Source organism: Tachyglossus aculeatus, chromosome 2 (assembly GCF_015852505.1).
Source record: "Tachyglossus aculeatus isolate mTacAcu1 chromosome 2, mTacAcu1.pri, whole genome shotgun sequence".
NCBI classification, from domain to species: Eukaryota; Metazoa; Chordata; class Mammalia; order Monotremata; family Tachyglossidae; genus Tachyglossus; species Tachyglossus aculeatus.
In genome coordinates this window covers 90,139,179-90,154,475 of record NC_052067.1, presented here as the reverse complement: position 1 = coordinate 90,154,475, position 15,297 = coordinate 90,139,179, and the positions used below count along the sequence as shown (strand labels likewise).

At 44.9% G+C, this 15,297-nt stretch overlaps 1 protein-coding gene across 4 annotated transcripts in view; it reads right to left on the bottom strand.

The window, feature by feature from the left end:
* SOGA3 (SOGA family member 3) overlaps positions 1 to 15,297 on the bottom strand; it is an 85,541-nt gene that overhangs the window by 12,914 nt on the left and 57,330 nt on the right. For 3 of the 4 annotated variants that reach the window (XM_038769246.1, XM_038769254.1, XM_038769262.1), the window contains one exon: positions 5,426 to 5,552. The gene's annotated coding sequence lies outside the window, so the exon portion shown is untranslated. Of the gene's footprint in view, positions 1 to 1,796; positions 1,917 to 5,425; positions 5,553 to 15,297 lie in introns of those variants that run through there. The other variant, XM_038769270.1, reaches the window with a different exon arrangement.

The following is a 15,297-nucleotide window of genomic DNA, read 5'->3' as shown; positions in this document are numbered from 1 at the left end:
GAGCCCACTGTTGGGTAGGGACTGTCTCTATGTGTTGCCAATTTGTACTTCCCAAGCGCTTAGTACAGTGCTCTGCACATAGTAAGCACTCAATAAATACGATTGATGATGATGATGATGATGGACACAGTCCAAATTTGAGGGAAGAGGATTTAATACCCACTTCAGAGATGAGATAACTGAGACACAGAGGAAGTGAAGTGACTTGTCCAAGGTCAAACAGCAGACCAGTGGTGGAGCTGGGATTAGAAACCAGGCCCATGTTTTTTCCATGAGACCACACTACTTCCACAGTTCTTCCGGATATAATAATAATAAAAATAATGATATTTGTTAAGTGCTTACTATGTGCCAGGCACTGCAGTAAGCACTGGGCTGCATACAAGCAAACTGGTTTGGACACAGCCCCTGCCCCACATGGGGATCACAGTCTCAATCCCCATTTTACAGATGAGGTAACTGAGGCCCAGAGCAGTGAAGTGACTTGCCTAAGATCACACACAGAGTAGACAAGTGACAGAGCTGGGATTAGAACCCATGACCTCCTGGCCCCCAGGCCCATGCTCTAGGTGCAGCACGTATCTAATGAACCCAGCAGAGATAACATCCAAGTAGAGTGGGCTATTGGTCTAACTCAAGAACGGCAACACTGATATTCTTCATCATCATCATCATCATCATCAATCATATTTATTGAGTGCTTACCGTGTGCAGAGCACTGTACTAAGCACTTGGGAAGTACAAGTTGGCAACATATAGAGACAGTCCCTACCCAGCAGTGGGCTCACAGTCTAAAAGGGGGAGACAGAGAACAAAACCAAACTTCTCTCCCTCCTCTCTCTTTTTCTCCCTCCCCATGCTACTTCCACGCCCTACTAAAGACCCAAGCCAAACCACTTAGACCTGGACCAAATGTGTCAGTTTCCACCTCTGCAGGAAATAAAGAACACAGTTGTATCTTAAGGATACAACTTATCCTTAACTTATCCTTGGCTTGTATCTACTCCAGCACTTAGAACAGTGCCTGGCACACAGTAGGCACTTAACAATAACATTAAAAAAAAGAAAAACAACAACAAATATCAATCAATCGTATTTATTGAGCGCTTACTGTGCAGAGCACTGTACTAAGCGCTTGGGAAGTACAAGTTGGCAACATATAGAGACGGTCCCTACCCAACAGTGGGCTCACAATAATAATAATAATAATGATGGCATTTATTAAGCGCTTACTATGTACAAAGCACTGTTCTAAGCGCTGGGCAGGTTACAAGGTGACCAGGTTGTCCCACAGGGGGCTCACAGTCTTAATCCCCATTTTACAGATGAGGTAACTGAGGCACAGAGACGTGAAGTGACTTGCCCACAGTCACACAGCTGACAATTGGCAGAGCCGGGATTTGAACCCATGACCTCTGACTCCAAAGCCCGGGCTCTTTTCCACTGAGCCACGCTGCTTCTCTTAAGTGATTATGCATCTGGATTCAGGCCTCACTTTAAGAGAGAAGTAATTATATATAAAATTATATATACCCAAGGAATTCTGAGAGAAACGCCAGGGGCACACACTTACTGCTGCCTTCCTTGACTATGCCCTCTTTTCAAGTCTCTTTCCCTTTTGCATCATTAATGCAGATGATGTGCGTAGACAAGACAAGAGGTGGAGCTGGGATTAGAACCCAGGTTTTCATGACACCCAGGCCCGTGCTCTATTGACTTATTTCTCTATATTCAATGGGCAACATTTGAATTTTTTTAAGGTTGTGGGTGTGTAGGGGAAAAAAAGAAAAACAAACCCAAGGAATATTCTTCCAGTCGAGCGAATCCTGCCTCGATTTGCTCTTCGCCAAACTCAGCAGTTCCTGTGGAAGGCAGCCAGGCGCCCAACTCACATCTTGCTCATGGGCCAGCTCCCTTGTTCCAAAACACTCATGTCTTGCACCAAAATTCTTCAGTGCTGACAATCTGCAGCGATCAGTTTGCTTGAGAGAGTCCAGAGAACCATCTTAGTAGTGCGGTGTTGTTGAAATAGCAGGGCAGATTTTAATAAAACTACTATTCACTTGTCTGAAAAATAATTTTGGGTCCTGCAAAGATGGAGCACGGCCTAGTGGATAGAGCATGGGCCGGGAAAGGCCATGGCTCTAATCCTGACTCTGCCACATGTCTGCTGTGTGACCTTGGTCACTTCCCTTCCTCTGGGACTCAGTTCCCTCATCTGTAAAAAATGGGGATTAAGAGTGAGCCCAAAGTGGAACAGGGACTGTGTCCAACCTGATTAACCTGTATCTACCACGTGCTTAGAACAGTGCTTGGCACATAGTAAGCACTTAACAAGTACCATTGATATAATAATAATATTATTATTATTAATTCAAAATGGGTGAGGACTTTCCTTTCTCCCTTCTCCACTCAACCTGACTTGCCCCCTCTCTTCCTCAAGCCCCTCAACGTTGCCCAAGAAACATAATAATAATAATAATAATAATAGTAATACCGGTATTTGTTAAACACTATGTGCCAGGCACTGTTCTAAGCGCTGGGGTAGATACAAGCTAATCATGTTGGACACAGTCCCTGTCCCTCATGGGGCACACAGCTTTAATCTCCATTTTACAGATGAGGTAACTGAGGCCCAGAGAAGTGAAGTGACTTTCCCAAGGTCACAGAGCAGAAAAGTGGCAGAGCTGGGATAAGAACTCAGGTCCTTGTGATTCCCAGGCCCATGCTTTAACCCCATCAGGCCATGCTGCTTCCCTGGACAAGACAGATAAGGCCAAAATGTGCAGCAAAGGTGCACCTGTTCTGATGTCAGCCCAGAAGAGAACAGGCCAAATGTTAATCTGATACTAGCCATGGAGACTCATTCGAAAATAGCAGAACCTAAATGGTCCCCAGAGAAGGAAAGAAAGCATGGAGCGCTCATTGCACGGGGACATTCATTCATTCATTCAATCATATTTATTGTGCGCTTACTGTGTGCAAAGCACTGTACTAAACGCTTGGGAAGTACAAGTCAGCAACATATAGAGATGGTCCCTACCCAACAACGGGCTCACAGTCTAGAAGGGGGAGACAGATGACAAAACATGTAGACAGGTGTCAAAACCATCAGAATAAATAGAGTTATAGCTATATGCACATCACTAACAAAATAAATAGAATAGCAAGTGCTCCAAGGAAGCTCACCCTGCACAAGGCCTCATCCGGAATAATATCTTAGTAACGGCACTGAGGGATTGCTAAAAGTCCAGTTCTCCAGCCCACCTCTGGCTCCTTCTTACTGACCTGTCTGACTATGTGAAGGTGGTATGAGGGATCGAAACCTGGTGTCTGTCTCTGTTTGTTTTATGTTTATTAAGTGCTTACTATGTGTCAGGCACTTTAGGGCTGGGAGAGATACAAGTTAATCAGGCTGGACACAATCCAAGTCTCACCTGGGGCTCACAGCTTTAACCCCCATTTTACAGACAAGGTAGCAGACAAGGAGAAATGGAGTGTCTTTCCCAAGGTCACCCAGCAAAAAGGTAGCAGAACTGCAATTAGAACCCAGGTCCTCTGATTCCCAGGCCTCTGCGCTTTCCACTAGGCCATGCTGCTTCCACTACGGGGATCCCCATCCCATTCAAAAACAATGGCAAACAGCTTTCCCCCAATCTCCCTGCCTTTTTATTCCCTTGAGGTATCTAGCCTGGGGAGGGGAGATTTGCAGGAAGGGGAAGAGAAGGGAAACGACAGGGTTTTGAAAGTACAAAGACACAGCCTGGAATCAGCCAAAATTTGAACAGGTTTTCAGCTACACAGGGCAGAGTTGCCCAAATTAAACAGTCTCTGCCCCAAGAACTGACCCTAACTCTCCTCCTCTTCCCAATAAGGGATTTCAGTAGATTTCCACAGTCCTCTGGAATCCCCTATACATCTGGAATCAGTTGTATCCCTTTCTGGTCATGCATGGAGTCTAGAGCAGATAGCAGCAATCCATCAGTCAATCAATAGAATTTATTGGGCTTTTACTGCATGCAGAGCACTGTACTAACACTTGGGAGAGTACAATACAGCAGAGTTGGTAGACACATTCCCTGCCCACAATGAGCTTTCAGTGTAGAGGAGGAGACAAACATTAATATGTATATAGATAACATAGATATTTACATATGTGCTGTGAGACTAATACCAAATGCTCAAATGATACAGATCCAAATGCATAGATGACGCAGAAGGGAGAGAGTTGAGGAAAAGAGAGCTTAATCAAAGAAGGCAGCAATGAGTGTGTGCCCCTGGTGTTTCTCTCAGAATTATCCTCATCTTCCTTGCCTTTTCTGCCTGGATTGCACCTCCTATCTTCCAGCCTCCTCTGGGAAGAACAGGCATTTCTGTCTGCTGAGTCTCTTTTTGACACAGGGTACATGTGGACTTGGGTGGCCATTCTATATTAGAAAGGCTAAAGTCTTCCAAGGACACTTTGCCTGCCCACTTCTCTTTCCTTATGCTCCCTCGAGGATCCTAGCATAACACCCGTGTCTTTGGCTTGGCTGGCTTACCCACAGTCGGCAGGAGGCTCTGAATTTCTCAACTCATTATATATGACTTGAGCCATTCCTGCCAAACCTCAGCTGTGACTCCTCCCCACTTCGATTCCACTGGCAAATATCTAGTAATCAGGCCAGCCACGGTTTGATTTTTCCCTCTGGGTCAAAGCAGTGACTATTTTCTTGCCATCTCAGCATTTCCCACAATGTCTAAGTCTCACTAATATCCAGGAAACAATCAGCACTGCCGACTTCAAATTCCCCAATTACCCCACTTTCTTCTGCCTCCTTATCTTCCCAAAGCAAAAGATGACCCAGGCAAGTCAGTTCTCTCAGGCCATGCTGCACTGACAAATAAAGAAAACAGCCTCATCTAAATAAATCCCTCTTAGGGAGAAGGAGGATACGAGAGCATCAAAAACTAAACTGAGGAGGCATTATTTTTCCCCAGCAATTAGCCCGCGTGGATATGCAGACTTCAACTTGAACAAGGGCTTCACCAGCAGGAAAATAATAAGGAATCATTCTCTATGGAGGATGAAATTTCAGCACATGGATTTATTTGCTTGCTGTTCAGTTTTGAGGTTCTAAAAATCTCTTGGCTTCTGTACTTTGTTCTTCATCTCAAAAAATATCTCCAAGCTTTGAAAAATTCTAAGCTCAAGTTTGCAAAGGACGGGACTGTCAGTGTTCTCTTACTTTTAAAACTTGCTGCAAACTGTTTAACCAGCAGCTTTTTTTCTCCTAAGAGTAGCTCCCTCCTCCAACCTCCTGCTCTCAGACACAGATTCCCAATCACGGGAATGAGGCTGGTGTGTACATACATGTTTTAAGCTTGAAAACTCACATCTCTAAAACTCAGTGCCCGATCTTAGCTAGAGAAGAAAGAGACGTACCTCCTGTGGGGTGAGGAATCCTTTGGAAATTCTGTCAATCCATCTGTACGTAGAGCGGTGAAGAAAAGTGGACCATGTAGCTAGGTAGGGTAGAAGTAAAAAAGTTCCAGTTTGTCAGATCTTGCTCCTATAAGAGAAATGGGAACACCAAACAAGAATGGACTTATTCTACTGAGCCAGGCTGGAGGGTCATTCTGCTACCTATTTTTCCTTTCCCAAGCTGAGACATCAGCAGCTGGGTTTTGTGTAACGTCAGCTGCAAGGACCCTCCTTTTTAGCTTTTATAAAGGAGCCCGGGATTCTCGTGCTTGCCAAGCTGGGTTGAGGATACCAGAATCGAGCTGATGACTACAGCCGGTGCTCGGTTTCTTTAATCTGGGGGGAAAATCGGCTTTCAGTTTTCCAGAAAGAAGTTTTTACCATCCCACATGGAAAACTGAGCAATTCATTTCAGTGTCGCTGAGCACTCGGATTGATTCCCTGCACACAGATCTCCCAGTATGAGAGCTTGCTGCAGAAAGCTTGTTAACAGAGGACTGAAAGTTTAGCCAGCTCCTCCCCTTTTCCCAATCTTCCTAAATAGAAAACACACTTAGGAAAAGAACTAGCTCTGTACTCATCTCCCTCTGATTTGGAGTATTTTGAGTGCAATACTTCCACCCCTAAACTCTCCCACATTTCCTTCAGCCTGAAACACTTTCCTAACTGCACCGAACTACACCCCTCTCAGAGCCCTCCTATGAAATAACTTCCACCAGAAATCCTTTCCTGATTCATCTCTTCACAATCCCAGCTGTAATAATGATGGCATTTGTTAAGTGCTTACTATGTGCAAAGCGCTGTTCTAACTGCTGGGGGGATACAAGGTGATCAGGTTGTCCCACTCAGGGCTCACAGTCTTAATCCCCATTTTACAGATGAGGGAACTGAGGCTCAGAGAAGTTAAGTGAGTTGCCCGAGGTCACACAGCAGACATGTGGAGGAGCTAGGATTAGAACCTATGACCTCTGACTCCAAAGCCCGTGCTCTTTCCACTGAGCCACCCTTCTTCTCTATCCCCGCAGTAACCCTGTATGTATGTGTTTGTTTACTCCCTTAGGTCTATTGTTTATCCCTATGCTCCCATTCTTAACTGTGGTTTATTGGTCAGTTGATGCCTTCTGACTCCCTTCTTCTAAAGTGTAAGCTCCTTGAATGCAGGGAATAGTTCTGAAAGCCATGATACTATCTATATACCCACTAATGTTCAGTTGGTGCTTAATGTTACGTTTGCTCCAGAGTCAAAATATGGAATTTGAGAGAAAAAAAATCCTTTAAACATAGTGTCTGGGGTGGGCAGAAATAGCCAGGAGTTAGGTACTCACTCAGGTTTACACCCTCCTCTCTCAACTCTAACAGGTCCTTCTCTTTTAGCTGTGTTTGTCCAAGGTACCCCACAACAAGCAACACAGCAGGGGGAGACAGGAATCTATTTCAGACCAAATAATAATAATTATAATAATGTTATTTGTTAAGCACTTACTATGTGCCAAGCAACTATTCTAAGCCTTGTGGCAGTTAGATACAAGGTAATCAGGTTAGACACAGTTCCTGTCCCACATGGGGCTCACAGTCTTAATGATTCAGTTAGGCTGGCTTTGGGCAGGTGTTGCCTGTCATGGGGAGTTCCTTTATCAATCAATGGAATTTATTGAACGCTTTCTCTAACCCGAGCATTGTACTAGGCACTTGGGAGAGTGTAATGCAGTAGTAGAGTTTAGTCCCTGACTAAGCCCCCCTTTTCCTCTGCTCCCCTTCCCCTCCCCATCTCCCTGACTCGCTCCCTTTGCTTTACCCCCCTGCCCCCTCCACAGCACTCATGTATATGTACGTACTTATAACTCTATTTATATTAATGATGTGTATGTATCTCTAATTCTATTTATTTATATTGATGCTATTGATGCCTGTTTACTTGTTTTGATCCCTGTCTTCCCCAATCTAGACTATGAGCCCGTTGTGGGCAGCGACTGTCTCTATTTGTTGCTGAATTGTACTTTCCAAGTGCTTAGTACAGTGCTCTGCATACAGTAAGCACTCAATAAATGCTATTGAATGGATGAATGAGTTGATAGACGCATTGCCTGCCCAAAAGGACTTCTTAGAGTTGAAACTTTAAGAATCTTAAAGTTTCATGCTTAAGCTTAAATCCCCTCTACATTCTAGGTGCTGACTGCCAGAGTGTAAGCAGGGATCATTATCTACTATTTCTATTTATTCTCCGTGGCATGCTAATAGTACAGTTCGCTGCACACAGCAGACACATGATAAATACTGTGGATTTACTGAGTCTTAAACATGGCCCTCCTTAGCAAATGATCTTCATAACAACAACAAAACACTGGCCTGAATTATCTGGGTATTTTCTGTTTGAAGGATCTGTATGAAATTGAGGCCATGGCATAGTTTTGGACCTTGATTGTCTACATAATCTGAATGAGTTCACTAAGAATACTGTACTCACGTGCACAGCCCATCTTTTCCAAGTCTACTGCAATCAGTGTTTTATTTGGTTCTCAAAACCAATTAAGGTGTTTTGCTAACTCTGTCCTGACACTGAGCCATCTAGTGACTTATTTGGGTGGAATGAGAGACAATGTTATGCCAAGCTGTAACAGCTGTAACAATTTTTCGTCCTTTCAGTTTTACAGCAGGTCCCAGAAATCCCAGTTCAGAAATGTTTAACTGATATTTAAAGAAGAGCTATTTATGACACATTTGATTATTCTGCATTGTTTGTTATTTAGTCAGCCTTGGACTTGTTTTCCTCTTCTAATTTCTGCTTTCTTTTTGTCAGTTGTCTCAAATTGGGAGTCACACTGTCTAGAAGAGAAGGGCATAAGACCATGAGTACTGTAATCAGTCAATGCTATTTATTGAACGGTTACTAGAGCACCGGCCTGGGAGTCAGAAGGACCTGGGTTCAAATCCCAGCTCCACCACTTGTCTGCTGTGTGACCTCGGACAAGTCACTTCACTTCTCTATGCCTCAGCTACGTCATCTATAAACTGAAGATAATGACTGTGAGCCCCAGTGGGATGGGGGCTGTGTGCAATCTAATTAGCTTGTATCTACCCCAGCACTTGGAATAGTGCTTACATATTGTAAGCACCAAACGAATATCATCATTATTATTATTATTACTACTATGTGCAGAGCACTGTACCAAACACTTGGGAGAGTACAACAAAATTAGCAGACACCTTCCCACCCCATAACGAACTTAGAGTCTAGAGGGGGAGACAGATGATAATATAAATAATTTGTAATATATAAATTTAAACATATGTACATAATGATTGGGACAGACCAACCAATAGTACATCCAGTCCAGGATTCTGACTCCAACAGGGTCAACAGGACAGTTGGAAGATGGGGGAGTTGGTTGCCCTTCTGGACAGCCAACACATGCAATGTGGCCATGGACAGTCCAGATACCACCACGGTCAAAAGTCCAGCCTGGAGGGCAGCAATTGGAGGAAGGGTCAATCTGCTTCAGCAAAATCTTCACAAAAAGAAAGTTACCCTCAGACAGAGAACAAACCCACTAATGCAACAAGGATCTACCTTTTTTGGCTATCAATGTGAAAAGGAGTGTTTGGAAACAAGAGATGCAGAGGAAATATTTGAAAGATACAGAACGAAACTTCAGGCGATGCGGCAACTCAATAGAAACCTGTGAGACAACTGCATAGGCAGACCAGCATGGCATTCAGCAATCCAGAAAGAAGCAACTCTATTTGAGTAATGGCTTTGAACAGGATCGTGAGCCAAAGAGGGGAAAAAAATGAAAACAATGCAAGAGAGTGCAACAACAAACATGGCAGTGCAAATGAGAAAGAACTTTATGTGGCCTCTACAGTCCTGAGAGCCATGCAGTGGCCTTTTCAGCAAATTCAATCAATCATAATAATGATAATAATAGTAATGATGATGGCATTTATTAAGTGCTTACTATGTGCAAAGCACTGTTCTAAGCACTGGGGAGGTTATAAGGTGATCGGGTTGTCCCACGGTGGGCTCACAGCCTTAATCCCCATTTACAGATGAGGTAACTGAGGCACAGAGAAGTTAAGTGACTTGCCCAAAGTCACACAGCTGACAATTGGCAGAGCCGGGATTTGAACCCATGACCTCTGACTCCAAAGCCCAGGCTCTTTCCACTAAGCCATGCTGCTTCGCTGTAAATCAGTAAATCATAAATCAGTAAACCATATTTACTGAGCACTTACTGTGTGCAGAGCACTGTACTAAGAGCTTGGGAGAGTACAATATAACAGAGTTGATATAATTTACAGCCTAGGCCTGTAACTGTACTTCATTCTCAGTTGGTCTTCTTCAAGTGTAAAAGGCCACTGAATATATTTGGGGATACACCTAGGGAGATGACCATCTTGTTGTTCTTTTAAGCATCCTATGGCCACCATCAGAGACAGAATCTTAGGCTGAATGGAGCATGGGGCTGACCCACGAATACTGCTGCTCACAATCTTACATCCACAGTATCTGAATACTTTTGACATAAATACACTCCCTTTTTAAAAATGCTATTTTTGATTTAATGCTACATGCCAGGTACCGCACTAAGCAGTGGGGTACACACAAGTTGATCAGGCTGGACACAGTCCCTGTCCCGCATTGAGCTCAAAGTCTTAATCCCCATTTTGCGTATGAAGTAACTGAGGTACAGAGGAGTGAAGTGATTTGCCCAAGGTCACACAGCAGAAAAGTGGCAGAGTCAGGATTAGAACCCAAGTCCTTTTGACTTCCAGGCCTGTGCTCTAACCATTAGACCATGCTGCTTCCTGCTGATTTCCTTGAATATATGTATCTCCTACTAAGTCTCCTTCACTTGTATTGATTGAGCCAAATGAATAGAGCTCAATCCAATAAGTGTTTCACTCTGATTTCCATTAGCAGATGTATTTCCTATTTCTCTTCCAATTGTATTGATTGAACCAAATAGAAGGGCCATTGTGCTTCATCCAACTTGCTCCCTTACCCTCCTTCAGCAGTATTTTAGGAGAGAGAGAGAGAGAGAGAGAGAGAGAGAGAGAGAGAGAGAGAGAGAGAGAAGGAGAGAGCGAGACAGAGAGCAAGAGAGAATGAGAATGGACGAAATGACTTGAAGCAGAGCATCCTCCTCCAGGAGGCCTTCCCAGATTGAGCCTCCTCCTTTCTCTCCCCCAACCCCCCTTCACACCCCCCGCCTTTCCTCCTCCCCTTCCCCACAGCACCTGTATATACGTATATATGTTTGTACGTATTTATTACTCTATTTATTTATTTTACTTGTACATATTTATTCTACTTATTTTATTTTGTTAATATGTTTTGTTTTGTTCTCTGTCTCCCCCTTCTAGACTGAGCCCACTGTTGGGTAGGGACCGTCTCTATATGTTGCCAACTTGTACTTCCCAAGCACTTAGTACAGTGCTCTGCACACAGTAAGTGCTCAATAAATACGATTGAATGAATGAATGAATGAATCCTCTTTGGAGACTTTCGTGAAGAAGCTAATACACCTTACTGGTTTCACTGGAAAGCTACAGGCTCATGGGAAGGATGTGGGCAATTCTAGCTCATTGCATCCATGTTGCTACCTATTTGGCTTTGTGTCGATGGATTTTGGGTGCTGACTAGATTTTCCCCAAGCCTAAAAGCCTTGGGAAAGCTTGGAGTTAGGCCCATCCAAATTCCATCAAGGCCAGTGTGACATGGCAAATTATTATCATCCTCATCAACCTTATTAAGAACTTATTAAGTGTCTGTTCTAAGTGCTGTGGTAGACACAAGTTAGTCAATTGAACACAGTTCTTGTCCTACAGGCAACTCACAATCTAAGCAGGAAGGAGTAGGATTTAATCCCCATTTTACAGATAAGGTAATTGAGGCACAAAGAAGTGAAATGACTTGCCTTAGGTCCCTCAGCAGACACATAAAAGAGACGGGATTAGAACCCAAGTACTCTGACTCCTAGTTCCATGCTCTTTCCATTAGGCCACACTGCTTCTTCAAACCACCACAAACCATTGGTTGATGGGCTGTGCCCACCCACACAAATCTTTAACTATATTCACCGGGGTCCCTGCTTGAGAATGAGCAATTCTTAAGCTTTAATATTTACTCATTGCTCCTATCAAACCATGTCAGGGGAGCTTCAGAACCCTCCCTATTAACCCAGTTGCCCCAGAATGCATTTGGTTTACCTGCAATTTAGAGAGAAAATGAATTCAACCCAAATGCATAGGAATGGTAATTTGAAAATTTGGGGACTGTTGAAGCCTGGCCCTGATTGGTTTGGGCAGAGCCCTACAAGCTTCATAATGATAAAAATAATTGCAGCATTTGTTAAGCGATTACTACGTGCCAGGCAACTGCCAGAAACAAGCAAATCAGGTTGGACACAGTCCCTGTCCCACGTGGGGCTCATAGTCCCAATCCCTGTTTTGCAGATGAAGTAACTGAGGCACTGAGAAGTGCAGTGATTTGACCGAGGTCACACAGCAGATAAGTGAGACTTGCAGGTTGGCCCTAGAACAGGTACGGCTCCAGTTGGACAGATTAATGTGAGGAAGGCAGATTTGCTTCTGTTGTCCTCAATACTAGGGAAGGTCCTTGTCATCTTTCAAATATAGCACCCTCAGTGCATCTCCAGAGGAAGGTCTGAGAAACTGCCTCTGTGTAAAAAGGCTAAGGAAGCTGGGAGAGAGAAGAGGAATCTAACGTCTTGTTCTGATCCACCCACTGATTGCACTGGAAAGGATTTACGTTAGGAGACTGTACTGGAACAGGTTACCTAGAAGGGAATGGGGATAGTTTCCTGGAAAAAGAAAATCAGAGACTCTTGTTTCCTGCACTGATTTCCCTGTCTGATAAATCAAGGAAGAACTTGTCCATCTTTCCATATTTATGCTGCATTGCGTCAGATAGGTACTCAATCAGTCAATGGTATTTACGGAGTGCTTACTATGTGCACAGCACTGTACTTAGCTCTTGGTAAAGGTCAATTCAATAGAGTTGATAGATGTGTTCCCCCATCATTAAAATTTGGTTTTCCTAAAGGCCAAATTTTTCATAGTGATCACCAAATCACCTTTTGCTATCATTGTTTATCATATCAGCTTCCCTATCACTCCCACTTCATCGCAGCTCACCCTCTTCAGCCTTCCCAAGCTGATCTAACTGCTCCTTACTTGTCTATCTCCTGTTTCTAACCTCCCCTCGCCAACCCTTTGTTCACACCACTGACTTACCAGGACTGCCCTCCCCTCACAAAATCAATCAGATCCCCATCTCTCTCTCGATATTATGGGCCCACAATTTGTCAGATCCAACTGATCCCTGAGTCGTCCTAATCCCAAGTGCATCGCTATTCAGGGAAGACAGGATATCACTTCATTCCTCTAGGTAACAATTTACAGGAACCAACACATCTGTAACCCGAACAATGAATCCAACCGCGTTCGCTTAGGGCTCACTCATATATGATTGATTTAGCAGATGAGGTTGCAACCCCCTGACTCAGCGACAAATCACAATTCCTTATAACAAGTAGATTGGGTCCTGGTTGCACCTTGTACTGTATTTACACTTGTCGACTATTATTTTAATCAATAGTATTTTTAGGTGTCTACTAGGTGCAGGACACTGATTAAGTTCCTCAATGAGCAAAGAGAGACATGGCTCCAGCCCTCAAGGAGTTTACATTCTAAAAGAAGTGAGAACATTCAAGGTTTCTTTCCTACTGGCAGATACTATTCTTCTGATTCACAAGAACTCCTAACATCTTGAAAAGATATCTTGTCACATTTTCTATTATCTTATTATCTTGCCCCCAGTTCCTCCCCCTCCTCCTTCCCTCACCCCCAACGATCTGGCCTCCTACTTCTTAATAAAATTAAATCCATCAGGTCTGAGCTCCCCAAAATCTCTCCCCCACCTTCTCCAACCCCCGGGCTCTCAACGCTCTCTGTTACTCTCCCATCCTTCCCAGCAGTATCCTCAGAGGAGATCTCCTACTTCCTCTCAAGTGCTACTCCGGCCACCTGTGCTTCTGACCCTCTCATCTTATGAAATCTCTCGCTCCGTCCCTTCTCCCCTCCTTAACTTCTATCTTCAACCGCTCACCCTCCACTGGTTCCTTCCCCTCTGCCTTCAAACATGCCGACGTCTCTCCCATCCTAAAAAAACACTCTCCTGACCCCACCTCACCTTCTAGTTATCGCCCCATCTCCCTCCTACCATTCCTTTCCAAACTCCTTGAACGAGTTGTCTACATGCGCTGCCTCGAATTCCTCAACACCAACTCTCTCCTCGACCCCCTCCAACCTGGCTTCCGTCCCCTACATTCCACGGAAACTGCCCTCTCAAAGGACACCAATAACCTCCTGCTTGCCAAATCCAATGGCTCCTACTCTATCCTAATCCTCCTTGACCTCTCAGCTGCCTTCAACACTGCAGACCACCCCCTTCTCCGCAACACGCTATCCAACCTTGGCTTCACAGTCTCTGTCCTCTCCTGGTTCTCCTCATCTCTCCGGTCATTCATTCTCAGTCTCTTTTGCAGGCTCCTCCTCCCCCTCCATCCCCTTACTGTAGGGGTTCCTCAAGGTTCAGTTCTTGGTCCCCTTCTGTTCTCGATCTAAACTCACACCCTTGGTGACCTCATTCACTCCCATGGCTTCAACTATCATCTCTACGCTGATGACACCCAAATTTACATCTCTGCCCCTACTCTCTCTCCCTCCCTCCAGGCTCGCATCTCCTCCTGCCTTCAGGACATCTCCATCTGGATGTCTGCCCGCCACCTAAAACTCAACATGTCGAAGACTGAAATCCTTGTCTTCCCTCCCAAACCCTGCCCTCTCCCTGACTTTCCCATCACTGTTGACGGCACTACCATCCTTCCCGTCTCACAAGCCCGCAACGTCATACTCGACTCCGCTCTCTCGTTCACCCCTCACATCCGAGCTGTCACCAAAACCTGCCAGTCTCAACTCCGCAACACTGCCAAGATCCGCCCTTTCCTCTCCATCCAAACTGCTACCCTGCTCGTTCAAGCTCTCATCCTATCCCGTCTGGACTACTGTATCAGCCTCCTCTCCGATCTCCCATCCTCGTGTCTCTCCCCACTTCAATCCATACTTCACGCTGCCGCCCGGATTGTCTTTGTCCAGAAACGCTCTGGGCATGTTACTCCCTTCCTCAAAAATCTCCAGTGGCTACCAATCAACCTACGCATCAGGCAGAAACTCCTCACCCTGGGCTTCAAGGCTCTCCATCACCTCACCCCCTCCTACCTCACCTCCCTTCTCTCCTTCTACAGCCCACCCCGTACCCTCTGCTCCTCTGCCGCTAATCTCCTCACCGTGCCTCGTTCTCGCCTGTCCTGCCGTCGACCCCCGGCCCACATCATCCGCCTGGCCTGGAATGCCCTCCCTCCCCACATCCGCCAATCTAGCTCTCTTTCTCCCTTCAAGGCCCTACTGAGAGCTCACCTCCTCCAGGAGGCCTTCCCAGACTGAGCCCCCTCCTTCCTCTCCCCCTCCTCCACCTCTCCATCCCCCCTGCCTTGCCTCCTTCCCTTCCCCACAGCACCTGTATATATGTATATATGTTTGTACATATTTATTAGTCTATTTATTTATTTATTTTACTTGTACATATCTATTCTATTCATTTAATTTTGTTAATATGTTTTGTTTTGTTCTCTGTCTCCTCCTTCTAGACTGTGAGCCCACTGTTGGGTAGGGACCATCTCTATATGTTGCCAACTTGTTCTTCCCAAGCGCTTAGTACAGTGCTCTGCACACAGTAAGCACTCAATAAA